Source organism: Urocitellus parryii, chromosome 6, assembly GCF_045843805.1.
Source record: "Urocitellus parryii isolate mUroPar1 chromosome 6, mUroPar1.hap1, whole genome shotgun sequence".
NCBI classification, from domain to species: Eukaryota; Metazoa; Chordata; class Mammalia; order Rodentia; family Sciuridae; genus Urocitellus; species Urocitellus parryii.
The window spans coordinates 181,298,097-181,310,767 of NC_135536.1; the positions used below are offsets into that span (position 1 = coordinate 181,298,097).

At 40.5% G+C, this 12,671-nt stretch overlaps 1 pseudogene; it reads right to left on the reverse strand.

Annotated features, from left to right (window-relative positions):
- Positions 1–10,568: 10,568 nt before the first annotated feature.
- LOC113178970 (large ribosomal subunit protein uL18 pseudogene) lies at positions 10,569–11,467 on the reverse strand (annotated as a pseudogene).
- Between the last annotated feature and the right edge of the window lie 1,204 nt (positions 11,468–12,671).

Here is a 12,671-nt window from a genome sequence, read left to right on the forward strand (position 1 = left end):
AAGCCAAACCTGCCAGGTCCTTTATAATCCCCAGCACAACCTCTACCTGTTCACACTCATTAGGCTCTGATAAAACTTCAGTGAAAAACCTCCCTTCCAAGACTCTCGGGAAGCAGAGATTAGCTCAGTTTTCCCTTCAAAATGACACTTTAAAAACCATATGAACAGAGTTTCCTTGGCAGTGGCCCACCGAATTGCAAATGAAACCGACCGACGGTCCATGTCACTCAGAAGCTATTCTAACCTCAAATTCTTGCCCTAGAAATCATGGCTGGACAAATTTGAAATACCCAAACCTGGATTAAGCCTGTAAGCTTCAGTTGACTTCAATTCAAGCCCAGCTCCCTAGTTTTATCATGTATGACATCACCACATTGCAATGACACGTATAATCAGAAAGCCAGACTGCTTTCCTCTGGGGTTTTGGAAGACCAATTCCTTTTTAGGGACAAAAATGTGAGCCGTGACCTTCTTCTTTATATTGTAGGTCAAGTATCAAGCCGAGCATTCGTCCTTTTAAAGACAGGTTGTCCTGTCGTCAAGCCAATGCCTGGTTTGTTGATTTATCCTCCACCATCCAAATAACTACTTGAGCAGGGTCCCTTTATGGAGGCTATCTTGGTGAACTGGTCCCACTCTTCTCTCATTTGACCTTATTAGAAAATTCAGGCAGGAAGAGACAGACTTGGAGACATCAAATTTCAGGAACTATCAATCTGGTTGAAGTGTCAGAGTTTGAGAATAAAAGAATCCTTATTGCCCAGGTGCTGGGCAAGGGGTATTGGAAATGACCTTCAGGGTGTTAGATTTGAGAACAGAGTAGAAGATTAGCAGATAGACACAGAGGAACCTGAGAACGGGGCATAGCAGAACTGTTGGAGGACAGAGTGGGACTATAATTGTGCCAGAAGCAGCTGGTCTCAGGAAGGAGGTGAACCACAGCAGACCCAGGGAGATCTGAATCAGCCAACTCCTTCCAGAATCCCAGCTGAGGGCTGAAGCAGGGTTGTGTGCCTGGGCAGGTCCCAGGTCCCAGGTTCCAGCATGTAGACCCCTGTGCAAGAGAGACAGGACTCCAGGGGAGAGAGGCAGGCCCCCCCCACAAGCTCAGGCAACGATTGCTCCCATCCTCCAAATGAACACCATAGAGCCAGGAGAAACTTATCATTCCAATAATCCTTCCTGATTTGCAAGGAGAGAAGGTGTTTTGAAGATTTAATATGAAAAGAATGCTTTAAAATATGCAAATCATTCCACTCACAAACAGTTAATAATTTATCATAATCGTTATTTGCTGATAATTTGAATATTAGGAACGGCAGGATGCCGCAAAGCATACTGATACTCTTGTCTAAGAACTACAGATGTTTTTATCTAGGAGTTTTATTTTATTTTACTTCTCAGAAAAGGAGCAACCCCATTAAGCCTGAAAAATACAGGCTGCTCCACCTTACACTTGACTTTGATAAGGAGCGACAGAGGTTTCCCCATCTGTGGGTCTTGTTGAAGTCAGTAATTACAGGTGTATTTAATGGAGGCCAGGTACTTTGGGGCTGCTAGGAAGTTGGCGATGGAGCTGAACCTGTTTCCCAGGTGACCTGAGTAAATCAGCCAGGCTATCTTGGGCAAGTCATTGTCAAACAATCCATATGCTTTCTCTTCCTTTGGGAAAAGCAGGTAGCTTTTCTCACCTGGAGATAGGGGCTCCTGAGAAAGGAAAAAGCTAACATTATTGATATTTGCTACATTCCCTATTAGTGATCAGTACGTCACACAGGGTGCCCCCTTGATGCTCACCTCTGTGAAGTAGGTATTTCAATGATTACCAGAGGTACAGGAAAACTGAGTCTCTCTCCCATGACACAGGTAAGTAGATTAGACTCCTCCTGCGGCTGGGACAGACTACCAAAGACTTAGTGGCTTAAAACAATATATATTTATGGCCTTCCAGTTTGGTAAGTTAGGAACCAGAGAAGAGTCACTGAGCTAAAATCCAGGCACAGGCAGGGCTACATTCCTTTCTGAAGGCTCCAGGGAGAATGCTTTTTCTTACCTCCAAGTTTCTTGAGGCCTCCCACTTCTAGTCTTAGGGTTCCCTTTCTCCAACTTCAAAAATCAGTGACATCACTTCTCTCTGTCCTTCTAATTATCACCTTTCTGTCTTTGATTCTGATTACTTGGTTGATTTTAAAGGATCCTCATAATTTTTTTTTAGGATCTTCTGGGTCCTTTGGGGGAAACTCCTCTTCTCAAACTCAGCTGATTAGCCACTTTAACTCCATCTATAACCTTCCTTTGCCTTTGTGTGTAACTTCAGATATTCATGATTTCTAGAAATTAGGATGTGGCCATTGTTCTACCAAACACAGGAAGGTGTTCTGTAGAATTGTGTAGGATCTGGACTCCAGAACCCATGTGCAATCAGGAGGCAAGACCAACTGACGAAGTGACAGTTTTACCCAACACCAACACCCAGGCATGTGGCTTGTAAAAGGTGCAACTAAATGAGGAGTTGCTCTCTAAACAAAGGTATTTATCCTACAGGCCTACTGGCTTTCCCGTGCTAACATCTCTCTCTCTCTCTCTCTCTCTCTCTCTCTCTCTCTCTCTCTCTCTCTCTCACACACACACACACACACACACACACACCAGTCATACTCTATATGTAAGCACACAATTCTCTGCCAATATTCTTCCACATTTTAAGTAATCATGCATTCCCCTCCCCCCCCCACGTCTTTCTCCAGAAAACCTAAGAGTTATCCTTGATATTTTTTTCTCCTCTCTTGTTTACCTGTGCATTCATCCTTTAACAGAGCCCCTTGGCCTTATCTCCATAATAAATCCCTGTCCCCTTCTCTCCGCTTCACTGCCACCACCACCCTGATCTCACCATCACCTCTCTGGGGACAGCCACCGGGGCCTCCTAGCTTGTCTTCTACCCAGCACTCGCCTTCTACAATCCATTCCTAACTCAGTGCCCCCCATGGTTTTGCTTCTCTTTGTTCATCTCATTCTCGTGCTGTTCTGGCTTCTGTCACATTTTGATGGCACACACTCCTGTCTACCTCCAGGTCTTCCCACCTGCCACCTCCTCTACCTGGAACACTCCGATCTCCACTCTTCATCTGGAGGCACTAATTCAAATCTCCATACAATCTGGATCTCTGTTTAAATGTCATTCCCTGGGTCCATCCAACCTCTTCGCCCTCATGTGCTATCACACCCCCTTTTCCTCTTTCCTTTCTAGCCTCTTAAGTCTCCATCCCAATCTGTGTGAGCTTTCTTAGTCTTCAACTCATCTGGAGCCAGATTCCTTTCTTGAATTGTGATTGCTCACTTGCCTTCACTCGAACCCCGAGACCAGAGCTTGTCTAACTCCAGCCACTGGGTGGCATGGGCCATTTCCAACCCACTGCCTGTTTTGGAGATACATATTTATTGGAACACAACTACCTACATCCATTATATGTTATGTGTGGCTATTTTTACACCACGACAGCAAGAGTCCAGCCGTTGTAACAAATGCTCCGTGGTCTGCAAAGCCTCACATATTTGCCACCAGTCCTTTGAAAAAAAAAAAAAAAGTTTTCCAGCTCCTGTCCTGAAGTCTAATAAAAGAACTGTGTCTGCATCACCTTCCACTCACCATTGGTGTCATTGAAGCTTAACAGAGAGCCTGATCCATGGAAGAATCAACAGCTATTTTTGGAGTAATGAATGAATAAGTAAAACTGTAGCATGCCAGCCTATTTCTATGTAAAAATCTTATTTCAGTCTCCCACCAATACTAAAAAGTCTAAAAGTTGTTATTGTCATCCAGAAATTCAGATTTGGAGAGGGCAAAAGTCTCAACCAAAGTCCTCTGCATTGTAGACAAGAGGGGCAGAGGACCAGGCCAGCTTTCTCTTTGCACCAGGTGGGGAATACCTGGTGAAGGCCTGGATGTGGCCAACAATGACTTCTCTCTGTGGTCCCTCTCAGTCATATGCAGGCTCATTCCACTAATTTCTTCTACCTGGGCACTGTGCTAGGACCTCAACATGCTTTGGGAGAAGCATGTAGTTTTGTCTTCTTTCTGTATCAGGTACCTGATCAATCTTTCCCTCCCTCAGTCCAAACATTATTTTTTACAGCTGCCTCACGAATTGTCAAAGAGAGTCTTTCTAAAGCATCAGAGGGGCCCAGGCCTAAGCCCCACAATCAGAGGAAAATGATGCATGTCTACAGCAGTGTGCCCTGGGAAAACATAATTAGTATATGCAGGCCACAGAAAATAATAGTATGCAGCGTGCAGACCAATCAGCTAAATGAAGAAGTATCTGGATGCATCACCAGCCTGTGATTAGGAATGCAGAGTTTGGGGCTAACCTTTGATGAGGTAAGATCAAGAGGACATATAGCATATGATTGCAGCTGTGTTTTATGGAATATAGGAATTATATTTTACCCCAGATCTCAAAACATACATAAATCAACCACTGGGCTTTCTCAAAGAAGGTAGAACCCACAACCTCTGTATGTTCCTGTCTTCCAGCCAGGAGACAGCAAGAGCTAAGTTAAGGAAAATGAGTGGCCTAGGATAGATTTTTAGAGATGATGCAGTTTTATATGATTTTTAAATGCATATTCAAGGAATCTCTGAGTTAAACAGTTTGACCCAAAGTTCCAGCTCCCACAGAAATTCATATATGAAATTTCTATACATGGCCAAGAAGGGACCCATCAATGTACTTGGATGAATTATTTCAAGCTATAATATAGTTGACTTATATTTTGACATCTATTGCTTGCCAGGCATTGTTCTGGCAAGTTCTGGCAGGTCTCTTCAACTTTACAAGCTTCGGGGGAAGCTAATGGTTTTGCCTTTCCTAAATACTGAATTTGAAGTACTTGTGGATTTCCAGCTGAAGATTAATCTGCTCTTTCTGAAAGCCCTAAAAACTGAATATGAGCCAGGCACACTATGCTAGATGCTGGGGAAAGAGAGGAGAAAAAGATGTACATGAATCGTAAGAACATGTAGGCTAGGAGGGGAGAGAGGTAGAGAAGTAATTGTCATCATATGCCATAAGCTACTCTGAAATAATAAAACTGCAATGATAATAATAACCATTATGATTGGGTCAGGACTTCATTCTAAGATTGGCCTTTATATAATAGGCTCATCAAAGAATATTAACAACTCTAATGGTACAAATTCATATCCTCAATTTATGGATGGGGAAACAGGCTTAGGTAAGATGAGCAAATTGATTGAAAACCTCATAACCAGTCAATCACAACATGTCTGACCCCAGAGTAGGTGCCCCTGTTGCTATCCTATCTTCCTCCACATTTCCCACCCCCTTTTGAATGTTCAGAGGTCTATATGCAATGCAAAGAGTATCTGCAGGCTGGGAGAGTAAGTGTACAAAGGCTCACAGGAGGGTGAGATTTGAGTCAGGGCTTAAACAACAAATAGGACAGCATTTGCTAACTTGGGATCAGTGGGCACTGATGGCCATGGAATAGTAAAGATTGGGAAAGTTCCTGCTGTTTTAGGAAACAGAAATTAGCACAGGCTGAAGACAGGGATGTTGAACAAGATGAAAATATATGACCAGAGGAATACATCAGAACCACATAACTATTGCCCCTGAGAACCAGCTGTCATAAAGAACCGCAACTGTATTTCTTAGGGAACATCCGTTGGCCTTTTCTAAGCAATGGAATTACAATGGCCCATAACATCTAGAAGAGAGGGCCGTACCCTTGCCATATCCATTTCACTAGTGCCTAATTCAGTATCTGCTATTGGGTAGGTGCTTAATAACTTTTGGATAAACTAATGCATATTCCTAAATAATCCATTGACAGCCATTGGAAAGATGGGCTGAAGAAAGAAAAGACTATTAAAAAATGGCAGATGATTGTTGGGAAAATCTGGGTGATAGTAAAGAAGTTGATGTGGTACAGATATCTGAAGGAGAATTGACAGGTCCTAGAACCCAACGACCATTTGGTCTTGGAGCAAGAATCCCAGAACCCTTTTTTGTGTGTGAGCAAGCCTCAAGGGAGAACCCGGAAGGAACAGAGAGAAATTTTGAGTTTGAGGTGGCTTTGAAACATTACTGCACACAGATTGGGGTCTCATCTGGAGTGACAGAGAGGACAAATTCCAAATGGCTGGCCAGAGGTCATTTTTCTCTTGGAGGTCTCAGAGTCCTGGCGGCCTGAGTCCTGCCCTGGTAAAAGGATCTACTGTCACGCAGCATGAGAAAAGCGTGAGGAGAAAATGGAGAACCCAAGGAGAGATGAGCTGAACCCAGCAACATGAGCCGTCCCAGGCGTGCGGTTCTGCTCGGTAGGAGAACTAGGCAAAGCCGGGGCAGATTTCTTAGCCTTTTCCTGTGGAAAATTTATGAAGCCCAGATTGGAGAAAATGTTCTGATAGTTTTAGGGCTGGCATTTTAAGTTGGAATGCCTTCTCAAAGTAGCACATAACGGCACAATTCAATAACTCTGACCATTGTGGAAAAATGCCATGTGCCAAAAGCGATTTTCCATAATTTTGTTCAGAAAATCTGAAAGAAATGCAGAAAATGGATTTGCAGCCCTGGCAGCAGGCGGAGAAACAGTAGCAGAGGGCTGCAGGCCAGTAATTGATGTTTCAAATATCACTGAGTGCTTTGCCTGTAATTTCAGGGGAGAATGATAATAATTAAAAGCACAAACTTACAAGTCATTTCTGAGGAGGAAAATGCTGAATGCACTGTTAGCGGAGGGGGTCTGTAGAGATGTTTAACTTTTTCCAGCTAGCTTTCAGATATGCAGTGTGTTATGTTCACAGACTGGCTTTCTTTTCCCCAATGCTCCAAAGAGCCACAAAATGGAGTAGGTTGTTAACCATGGGAGTTCCCAGGAACTGGGATAACGCTGCACTCACATCCCAGTCCCAGACATCCAGACCTTACCTGACGGTGCTGGCTTTTCTCACAGACAGCACATATGTAAAACGATGAAATTAAGCTTTTCTTCTCCAATTCCAAATTCAGTGGTTATAATGGTTTGGGTCTTTGCTCTGGGACATATCAGTGCTTGAGTCCACCTCTACCCTTAGTAGCTCTGAACCAGTTTTTTCACTTGGAAAACGAGTCTAATAGTACTTACTTCTCACAGAGTCCTTATTAAGGATGAATGGAGACAGCAAACATTAAGCAGTTTTCTCACCGTTTGTGATCAGTGCTCAATATGCATTAGTGATTATTGAGATTATTGGTGCTGCTGAGATGACAAAGTTTCACTATTTTATAGTCTATTTTTGATGCTGTTTCTTCAATTAAAGATAGGACAAATCTTCCCGACATTGAAACAAAACAGCCAGAGGCTAAACTGTGGTTTGTACCCTTTTTTGAAAGAACTCTCCTTCAGCTACCTGGTTCAGGGAATTCAGTTTTCTGAATCTCTAACTCAATTGCCTATCCTTGTCATGGTTACTCGCATACAGGGAGCACTCTACTCGTGTGTGGAGCTAAGGGACAAGGGACAGGGGCCTCTGGTCCCCTACCAGCTACTACTGGTAACTAACACTGTGCTTCTGCCTACACCACTGACTATGACATCTGATATTTTTTGTTTATGTTTAAACCCTTTCTTCCAAGCCCTGACCAGGGGTGACCTTCTAGATCTTGAGTTGACCGAAATGATAACAGGCTTTGTCTAAAAAGACAAAATCTATGGTTTCACAGGGTTGCTGTGATTAACAGATGCAGCAAGCACATTAAGCTAATGCTGGCCACCGTTAGCACTGCAGTAAAGTGGCTGCTGTGTGCTTTTCTTAAGGGCCATCATCCTCTCTCTGGCCTAGCAGAATGAACTGTTCACTCACTTCCTGATCCGACCTGTTGGCTCATGATTCTGAATGTGATCCAGCAATCTCCAGAAGAAACAGGACTCCCTCTCCACTCCCACCTCACCCCTGCACAGAACAGGACCTTCATGCCCCTGGAGAATCATTTACTCAAGGTAGTTACACTCCTTAAAGTGACATGAGTATATAGTAGGCAGGTGCCTTGCATCAAACTGAAATGTGACACTGTTTTACCCGGCGTGGCTTAGCAGCAGGACAAGAAGTCATGGAGAAATTGTGTCACTGTTTCTTAGATTCTCCTAAATAATATGTTGGTAGCATAATTCCAGATGGATTTTTGTGCAAGACAAAATTTTCTCAACGTACCTAAGGTATTTGCTAATCTAAAAACTCTAGGCATGGGGTTGAGGTGGAAAGGGTTATATCTTCTCCCTGAAACTGCATCATGAGTTCATTGGGAGAAACAGCAAATTCCAGGAATTTAAAGATCAGCCAACAAGCAGTAAGACAGGTGAGAAAGAGGTACCAGGTGATCTTATTGATTTTGATTGATAAGATAAAGCAAACAGAACCATTTGTTTCTAGTTGAATTTTCCAAGACAAATTCTGTGGAATTGTAATCACCATTTAGTGTCAGGATGAAAGGGGAGTGAGTATCTCTGATGAGTTAAGAATGGTGGTACAACAGTAGGGAAAAATAGAGAGCGGAGCTGCAAGGGAGGTCTCAGCAGGATGCTCACCCCTGTAATAATGTGTATTTTAACACGACATTGTAACATATATTTTAGTAGTTCATTCTGATTGATGGATTGATTACCGAGTAGCATTTCATGTTTTGGACACCAGTTTGTTTATGCATTCAACTATTGATGAACCCCACCCTGCCCACGACCACCGTATTTTAACTGCTGTAAATAAGGCTTCCAAAAATATTCATGTATACGTCTCCAATTGAGCCTCTTACTTCTCTCACATACATGTCTAGGAACGCAATGGCTGAATCATAAGTAGGTGTATATTTAACCTCCTAAGAAACCACAGCACTGTTTTTTAAAATTATACCATTTTCATTTTCTCCAGAAGGTTATCACAGTTCCAGTCCTTCCCCATTCTCACCAGCACAGATACAGTTGATCACTTTATTTCACCCTTCCTAATAGGTGTGTGTGTATTATTATTATTATTATTATTATTTTGCCAAAAGACTTCTTTTTATGTGTGTAAGAGGTAAAGAGATTTCTCATAGACCTCCTGCCCACATATGCTGAGCCATCTCCATTATCACAATCCTCTACCAGATCATATGTTTGTCACAACTAATGAACCTAGAAAGACATCACCCAAAGCCCACAGAGTGTGTGAAAGTTTACTCAATGGGTTTTGCAAACCTATGACCATTGTATCATACACCATCATTTCTTTGCCTTAAAATTCCTATATGCTCTGCTATTCAACCTTGTCTTCCTCTTAACTCCTGGAAACCACTGATCCTTTCCACTTTCCCTAGATTTTCCTTTCCAAAGTGATATATAGTTGGCATGATACAGTATATAGAATTTTTATGTTGGCTTCTTTCACGTACTAATATACATTATAATTTTATGTGTCTTTTATGGCTTGATAGTTCATTTCTTTTTAGCTCTGAGTAATATCCCATTACATAATATACCACCACTTATTTTTCCATTCACCTACTGATAGATACCTTGGTTCAAGTTTTAGAAATTATGAATATATTTGTTATAAACACTCATTCACAGATTTTGATATAAACAAACATTTTTTGACTCATTTTCAAACTATCTTCCAAAATGACTACTTTTTTGTGCTCCCACCACCAATGAATGGGAGTTCATGTTCCTCTACATCCTCCAAGTATCAGGTGCTGTTTGCATTTTGGATTCTGTTCATTCTAATAGGTATGTTCTCGTTTCTCATTTTTGCTTTAATTTGCAATTTTCTAATGACACATGATGCTGATCAGCTTTTCATATGGGTATTTGACATTTGCAAATCTGATTTGGTGAAGCATCTGTTCAAATCTTTTCAGTTGTTTGTAATTGGGTTGTTCATTTTCTTACAGTTGATTTTTATGTGTTCTTTGTATATTTTTGATCAGATATTTCTTTTGCAAATATCTCCTCCTAGTCAAAGATTTGTTTTCTCATTCTCTTAGCAGAATCTTTTGAAGAGCATAAGTTTTAAAGTTTAATGGTACTGAGTTCATCTATTATTTTTTCTATGTATTATGTCTTTGGTGAAGAAATTAGTATTACTTTTTTCAAGTAGTTGATAAAATTCATTGGTAAATTCATTGTGGTGTAAAATTTTCTTTGTGATTTTAACCTCAAATTAAGTAACTTTGCTGGTTATAATTTTTTTTTCAAGTGCAAAGAAAAACTTTTATTTGAGGAGAAAGTGAAGAGAAAAATCACAAAGGAGCCAGAGAAGGATTAAGTCAGATTGATAGGAGATGGAGACCAATGGTTTCCAATAATGAATATTTGCCAAGTACTGGTCATTGTGTTCAGAGATGCTTTGTAGATGTCATCTAACTTGCTTCTCACAAAAGCTCCATGTGGCAGGTAAAATTCACACAGTGTGAGTGAGAAAACACATTTCTTCTTCTTCTTTTTTTTTTTTTTTTTTTTTTTGCTTGTTCAATAAGTTTATTATCTGTATCTAAAAAAACTTCATAGAAAAACTGTTGTTTGGTTTAGCTCTCAGCAGTCCATTCCAGAGCTCTGAGGAAGCTTGCCTTCTTGTGAGCTACCCGATTTTTCTTTTGAGCAAGGGACATTTTAGGATGGTTCCACCTCTTCTTTTTAACTTCTCTCTTGGGCTTGTTCTCATAGACTGGATTCTCCCGTACAGCAGAATCAGCTTTCTTATACATCTCCTCCATCAAGTAAGGGGTAACATTGTTCTTTATATATGGAGAAAACTGTTTCTTGTAAGCATCTTCATCTTCTTCCATTAGATAACTCACATAATCTGCAACATTCTGATCCATAATGTGCTTCTGATGCACTTCTGCATTGAACTCCTTGCTTTCAGAATCATAACCAGGGAATCATTTGGTACTATGGGGGATAGATAAGTCTCCATCCACAGCTCCCTTCAGGGCTCCAAAAACTTTATTGCCAGTTGTAGTTCTAGCAAGGCCTGCATCCAAATAGCAGGTGAAGGCACCAGCTTGACCATCAACGCTTTCCACATTGTATTCATCTCCAGTCACCTCCACTTGGCCTTCATAAGTCTTGTCCATACCAAACCTATTGAGAAGCCCGCAGGCCAGCAGCAGGCCAGTACAATATGCTGCGGCATAATTTGTTAGACCAACTTGCACACCATATTTTGGTAGTTCATGTGCATATGCTGTGCAGACTATCATATCCCCTTCTATATGGGCATAAGCAATCTGGCAAATATGATATCTCTGTTAGTTACACGAATTATCATCCTGTATTTAGGTGTGTTGTACTTACTTGTGTCCTGGATCACCAAGTGTTTCCGAGCATAGTAATCAGTTTTGCCCTCTCGTCTTCTTCTAAATATCAGTCTCTTACAGTAGGCCTTATTCTTGACAACTTTAACAAACCCCATTCTTCGGAACAGAGACCCAGGTCCACGGATCCACACAGACCTGCAGGTCCGACAGTGAGCTTCCAAGGTCTCAGTAGATGGCTGACTCCATTGCTCCGGCCTGAGGTGAGGCAGACCATCATGGGAGAAGGGCAGAGCTGAGGAAGGCAGCTCAGGACAGGGCAACCAGGAAGCAAAGAGCAAGATTTTTTAAATGAATAAACTTGGGTGATAGGTCTTTTGAAGAATTTATGAATTCTATGATAATTGTCAAACTTCATGGCATAGAATTATTTGCAATATTTCTTATTCTTTTAATATCTATGAAACCATCAGTAATCTCTTATTTTTTACACTGATAATTCAATATTTTCTTCTGATTACTATTGCTAGATATTTGTTAATTTTATTGATCTTATTTAAGAAACAATGCTTAGTTTCATTTCCTCCATTATTTTTCACTATTTTTCTGTTTTAATTTATTTCTGCTATGATTTTTATTTTATTTATTTTGTCTACCTATGCTAAGTTCAAATGTTTTTCTGCTATTTTCTCACGTTGGAAACTGAGATATTAAGATCTTTCTTATTTCTTATTTAAGATCTGCTGCTAACTCAGGCAGTTTATCGCTTAATCCTATGAATTTCCTCCCAGGTATGACCATAGTGGGATTCCAACAAAGTTGATATGTGTGTTTTTATTTTTGTTAAGTTTGAAATACACTCTAATTTCATTTTTTATTTTTTCTTTTATCTATGATGATTGATTCAGAGGTGTATAATTTAGTCTACATATATTTGAGGATTCTACAGACTTTATCAATTACATATATGGTAGCAGAATTCTGTTCTTAATTTAATTCTATTGTAATGTGAGAATATCTTTTGTATGATTTAAACCTTTTATATGTACTGAGACTTGGTTTTTGAGTCCACAATATGTTCTATCATATATTTTAAGTACTCTGGCATTGTTAAGTAGGGGGCTCTATAAACACCATTTAGGTCAAGTTGCTGGAAATCTGCTCATACTTACTGATTTTCTGTCTATTCTGTTCTATCAACTTTTAAGAGTATTGAAATTCCCAACTGTGTTGGTGGACTGGTTTATTTCTCCTTGCTGCCCCTAAATAGTTCTTGTTTTGTGTATTTTAGTTTTATTAAGTTCATAAACTTTTAGAATCATTATATTCTTTTGATAAATTGACCCTTATATATTTATAAAATAAAACTTT